This window comes from Eptatretus burgeri, chromosome 8, assembly GCF_056783735.1.
Source record: "Eptatretus burgeri isolate ZD-2024b chromosome 8, Ebu_testis_v1, whole genome shotgun sequence".
In the NCBI taxonomy this organism is placed as follows: domain Eukaryota; kingdom Metazoa; phylum Chordata; class Myxini; order Myxiniformes; family Myxinidae; genus Eptatretus; species Eptatretus burgeri.
In genome coordinates this window covers 23,378,175-23,384,174 of record NC_140968.1, presented here as the reverse complement: position 1 = coordinate 23,384,174, position 6,000 = coordinate 23,378,175, and positions in this window count along the sequence as shown.

Below are 6,000 nucleotides of genomic sequence, written 5' to 3'. Positions count from 1 at the left end.
TGCCTGGACCACAGAAAGAATAACCTGGAAGATGTAATTCCCCTGGTATTCCAGTAGTTGTAAATTTACTTCCTGATAAAAACTTTTGTATATCTCCTCCGAGTTTGTGTTTGGAGATAAATTGATTTTTTTGAACCACACACCGAACATATACCTTTTTGTATAACCCTGTTATTTTTACTTTTAATATATGAAATATTTTTAGTATTAGTTTTCTTTTTACATTTGAGACAATAACTCATTTATTTATGAGAAAAATTTCTGCAGAGTGCAAAAACCTTTTTAGTTTCCAACATGCACATTTGAATCTTAATTTTTAAAACATAAAGAATCCTTAGAAATGCCTTCACTCTCTCCTCCATTTATTTAAGAAAAAACTTGAATTAAAATGAATAGCTTGACGATGCTAATAGTTTTGTTGAAAGTATTGCAAATAGACTTGTTAATTCTTTGTATTCCTCCTTGGTGGGTTGAGTTATTTTCTGTAATACCTCTATTCTTTTTGAATCTCACTGGTTTCCATACTATAATATTTATTTATTCTCTCTCTTTCCTCCCTCTCCTCCCTCTCTCTCTTCTCTTTTTCCTCCTTCTCTTTCTTCTCCCTCTCCTCCCTCTCTCTCTTCTCTTTTTCCTCCTTCTCTTTCTTCTCTCTTTCCTCCTTCTCTCTCTTCTCCTTTTCCTCCTTCTCTTTCTTCTCCCTCTCTCTCTTCTCTCTTTCCTCCCTCTCTCTATTCTCTCTTTCCTCCTTCTCTCTCTCCTCCTTCTCCTTTTCCTCCTCTTTCCTCTCTTCTTCAACTCCTTCCTCATCCCTTACTATACTTGAATCGTTTACACCCCATAGAATATTATACATATATTCATCAGGATTTCTTGTTATTCCTGTATCCAAAATAATTTTTTTTACAACAGGAAACCAATAAAATTTCTTTTGAATTTCTAAAAGAGCCTTACCTTTTCTTAACCTTATAATTTTTTCATTATTTAACATTCTAATTAAATCTAAAGTTGTCGGTTTATCAACATCAGCATAATGCCAATCTTTTATTGAAAATACCTCATTCTTATGTTGTAGAACATATTTATTAAAATACCGAATACCCTTTTCTTGAAGGTATGCTTGGACACAGAAATGATAATTTTCTTGAAGCCTTCTTGCTGTCATTTATGTATTAGAAATATATGTTAGAATAATATTATGGCACGAAACACCTCCCCATCTTCCCATAGTTAAATCATTTTGTATTTCCTTACTTTATTGTATTTCCTTATTTATTTCAAAACTTTTTGTACCATTCGTATTCCAGTCTGTTCCAGTTATTGCATTTACCTTGAAGTAATCTTCTTTTTTAGTGGAGTTTGAGATGATAATAGTATCATCCAAATCATAGATACTATCAATTGCTTCCATACTTGTATTTATTTAGGAAAAAAAGATGTTAAAACTTTTGAAACCCTGATCCAAGTATTTGAATTATTTTCTGTCGTTCTTGGGGGGACAACTGAGTTTTGCCTTTCTTAATTTCTTTTATTGCTTGTAATTTATGAGATTCCTTCTGAGCATCTTTTATACTCTTTACGGCACCTGCTACATTTCCCACAGCAGAAGCAGTTGAACCAATTAGATCTTTATGTTTAAGAATAGTTGAACCAATACCCATGAGAGTATCAATTATCCCATCTCCTCTAAATTGATGTCCAACACCCCTTTGTCTCTTAGGTTTATAGTATCCTCGACCAAGATACATACCTTCACCCTTGTAGTATGGGGAAAGGAACATCCCATCCCCTGTAATTATTTTATATTTTCCCAACTCGTGTTTCCTCACAATAACCATCGTATTTATTTATTGGAAAACTTCACGTAGGTGAATTCTGATGGATATAACTTCTCCATTAAAATAAATCACACGATTATCTTGGTCGGTTATCCTAAAATTTACTCTGTGTATGGTTTTTCCTGACACAGGTAGATAAACCAAATTTTTGGGTTCCATATTGAATTTATAACCAATTGGGGTTGAGTATGCGCTGAATGAAAATATTGTATTTGTTTTTTTCCCATCATTATAAGCACCATCAATCAAATCACAGTGAATTAACACCGAATTTATTCCTGAGGATATTTGAATGACATTATCACTGTAAAACGTCCCATTAGTTTCAATCTTTTTTGAGGAGAAACCCAATAACTCTCTAAATGAATTATCAATTGTGAAATCAACCTTGTAGTTATTTTTAACTTTAATCGTTGATTTTGAAGTATGTTTTTGAATGTTTATAACAGTATTTTTTGGTTCATCACCCTGTTCTTTCATAAGACGAGCAATTTCGGAAGATATTTGAGAAATCTCGTATGCTCCGGGTGAGACTGTTATCGTTTTGTATCCACTTCCCGGATTATAACTAAACTTGTCATTTTTCTCGGTTATATTAAATAAGGTATTATAAGTTTCCATGGACAATAAAGATGCCTCATATTCTTTTGTTGTGTCAAGTTGTAGTGGGTATGGGAATGAAGATGTGTGGTCGCTTGTTGTGAAATTGAAACTAAGGATTGTGCTTCTCATCTTATTTAATATGAGATAAAATGTCTTTATATTGATATTTATTAATTATTTTCATGTTCATCAACTGGTCTAAAATGGCTGATGCTTCATTAAAACAATTGTTATTTCCAGCCTTCTTACTGCCTAACAACAATAACAGTCTATTAACTAATTGCGATGGGTCATTTGGAAGAAAACTAACACCTGAACCAAGGATACTTAAAGCCTGAATAATGTGTTTCTCCTTCTCATTCTTCCTACTTTTACCAGAAAGAATAACCTTATAATTTAGAGTGTTCAGCAGATCAATATATACTCTATCATCATTATTTTCCATATCCAATGGTTTATCAATATACTTTGATTCATCCCTCACAGTTGAACCTTGTCTTCCATCTTGTGTGAGAAGAAACATTAATCTCGGAGTTAGTTTAACAGGGGGTTGAGCAGAACCCAAGAACCTTAATTCATCATTAAATATCAATACCTTTTCTTGAACAAGATAAAATATTGCTGATTGTTCTGTTGGAATGAGTCCTGCTTTGGTTTTTGAATCCGCTGAATATTCATTGTTTTGAAAAGCATTCACAATATAATCAGGGGGTCGATTAATCTCTTCCAGTTGTTGAAATAAACCTTCATCATCATATTCTAATTCTCCTAAATGCTCTAATTCTTCCTCCGTCATTTGACTGAAATCTTTTAACATTTGAAGTTTTTTAGGAGTATATTCTACTGTGGGAACTGTGAAAACATCTTTCATTTTTCCTTGGGAAGTTTTTAAAAGTGGTTTAAAAAATTTCTCTTGTTTTCTTTCAAATGCTTCTTCGCCCGTTAGTTTCTGTCTGCGTTTCTTCTTTATGTCTTCCTGCTGTTTTACAACTTTTGAAACCAACTCTTGATGTTCCCTAAATCTTCTTGCTCTTTCTTTCGCATCCATTTATTTATTGAAAAATATCATTTAATATCTCATCTTGTTTCACAACAATATATTTATATTTTTCAGTCGTGTGTTTCATGTAATCCCCAAATTCCTTTTTACTACATAATGTAGAACAATTGTCTCTCCAAAAATTGTTTATATCTATTGAATTTAACTTGAATAAAATAAAAGTATTAGCATTGTTTCTGATGGAACGACGAGGAAGCTGAAAGTACGATTGACTAAGATAAATACAATTACAAGAAGAATGTCTCCCTCTTGTGTAGTAGCTGTCCATTACCGTTTGGTTTCTCTCATTAACACAATCATCAAAGATAACGAGGTTCTTTTTGGATTTATCCAAATCTTGGGGAGACGGTATATCATCCGTATTATCACTCAGAATACAAGTTATCGGTTTTGATTTCTTTTTACATCTCTGTGTATCACAAAATAGTTGTATTATATCTTCAATGTTAAAATCATTTAGGTTTTTTGAAGTTTAAATAAACCGATTATATCTTCTTTTTGAAGACCAGCATTAAAACCTTGTGAGAGTAGTTGATACTCTGGTTGAAAACTCGACTTTGTGAAAATTATTAAATTATCATAATCTAAAAAGTTGGGAGTGAGGAGCATCTTTAAAAGTAAGCAGGTTTTTCCACATCCACTTGAACCAACTATGAGGCATCTTAATGAATTTGGGAGATTTTTATGGTTGTCAAATTTTATCTTATTTTCCCAAATGGGTAAAAAATCATTCATTTATATATTTGGAAAACAGGTTATTTAATTTATTATTGGCTTTTTTCGAAATTCTATATTTTATCCTAAGTTCAGGTTTAATTTCAAGATAATCCATTATTTTATTTATGCAATATCTTGTGTTGATATTTCCCTGAAAATCACATCCATGAATAATATATAACAACAATCCTTTGAACATTTCTCTAATACGTTCAGTTTCTTCCCTTGTAAGGAAAGGTGTGTTCTCACCCTCGTACTTTACATTCATTTCTCTAATCAATCTTGTAAAGTAATTCATTTTTGGTGTAAATCTAAAAGAATTATTTTCCTTTTTATATTTTTGATTATCATTAATTAGAAGATAATCACAGAATATACATTGTTTATAGGCTTTTGACTCTGTGTTTAATCCCCGTCTTTCACACGCAGGGCAATTCTCAAATTTGTCATATGGAGAATCATGGAATTCAAGAGGCTCAAAATCGAGTAAACTATTCATATTTATAAAGTAAAACTTTACTTAAACTGAAATTCATCTTCGATATCATCTTCGATACTTTCAGAATCATCTATACTTTCATAACTATCATTTGAACACCAACTCTCGGTGCCATAACTATCGTTTGAATGCAAACTCTCGGTATCATAATCACTCTCATAATCTTCAAAATCTTCAGTTGAATATTGACTCATTTAATTAGTAGAAAAAACATTACCATCGATATCGATATACATTTTTTCATTAACAGATTCAACTGCTACATTTTTTATATTAAAGGTAATTTTAAAATGATCCTTAACTACAATTGAACGAAATGTCATTTCACCTGATATATTAACATCCGTTATTTCATCAGGATTTATATCTTTAGGGTTGTTGAAAAAAATACAAATTTCTCCTTGCATATTACAGATGGTCTTATCTTTTCTTTCTAAAGCTTCATCCATAAGGTTTTTATTTTTTGATACCTTTTCTTGTTTCATTGCTTTTTCTAGTTTTGAATATATTGCCAGAAGGAGAGGAGAAACTTTTGTTAGAGATACCTTAATTGATGTTCTTCCAGGTATACTAAAAGCCCTTCCACTGAAGTAAATTGAAGAACTCATCATATCCACCATAATTGTTTTTATCCAATAGTTGTTATATTTATCTTTGTTCAATTTTACATCCTTGACATATTTCTCAGCATCTTTAACAAATGAAGAGATTGATTGAAACTTGTCTTTTGTGTCTTGAAACATTGTATTTATTAAGTGAAAAAGTTGGAGGATAAAATGGTTTTAAGCACAGATTCACCTGTAAAATAAACGAAATTTTCATCAAGAAAATTTTAGTTTAAGCACAGATTCACCTGTAAAATAAACGAAATTTTCACCAAGAAAATTTTAGTTTAAGCACAGATTCACCTGTAAAATAAACGAAATTTTCATCAAGAAAATTTTAGTTTAAGCACAGATTCACCTGTAATAGAAACGAAATTTTCATCAAGAAAATTTTAGTTTAAGCAAAGTTTTATTATATAAATATGGTGAATACAACATACTGCGATGTTTGTAATCACGAATATAAACATTATAGAAAACACCTCCGAACCAACAAACACACATTTAATCTATTTCACAAAATATCCCCTCTTGAGTTGGAAAGAAAACATTGTGATACCTGCTCAAAGGATGTTTTGAAGAGTAGTTATAATAGGCATCTTCAATCACAAAAACACAAGAAAAATGAGTTTAAAGTAAAGGGAGACTATTATATTGAAAACACTGATGGGGCATTTA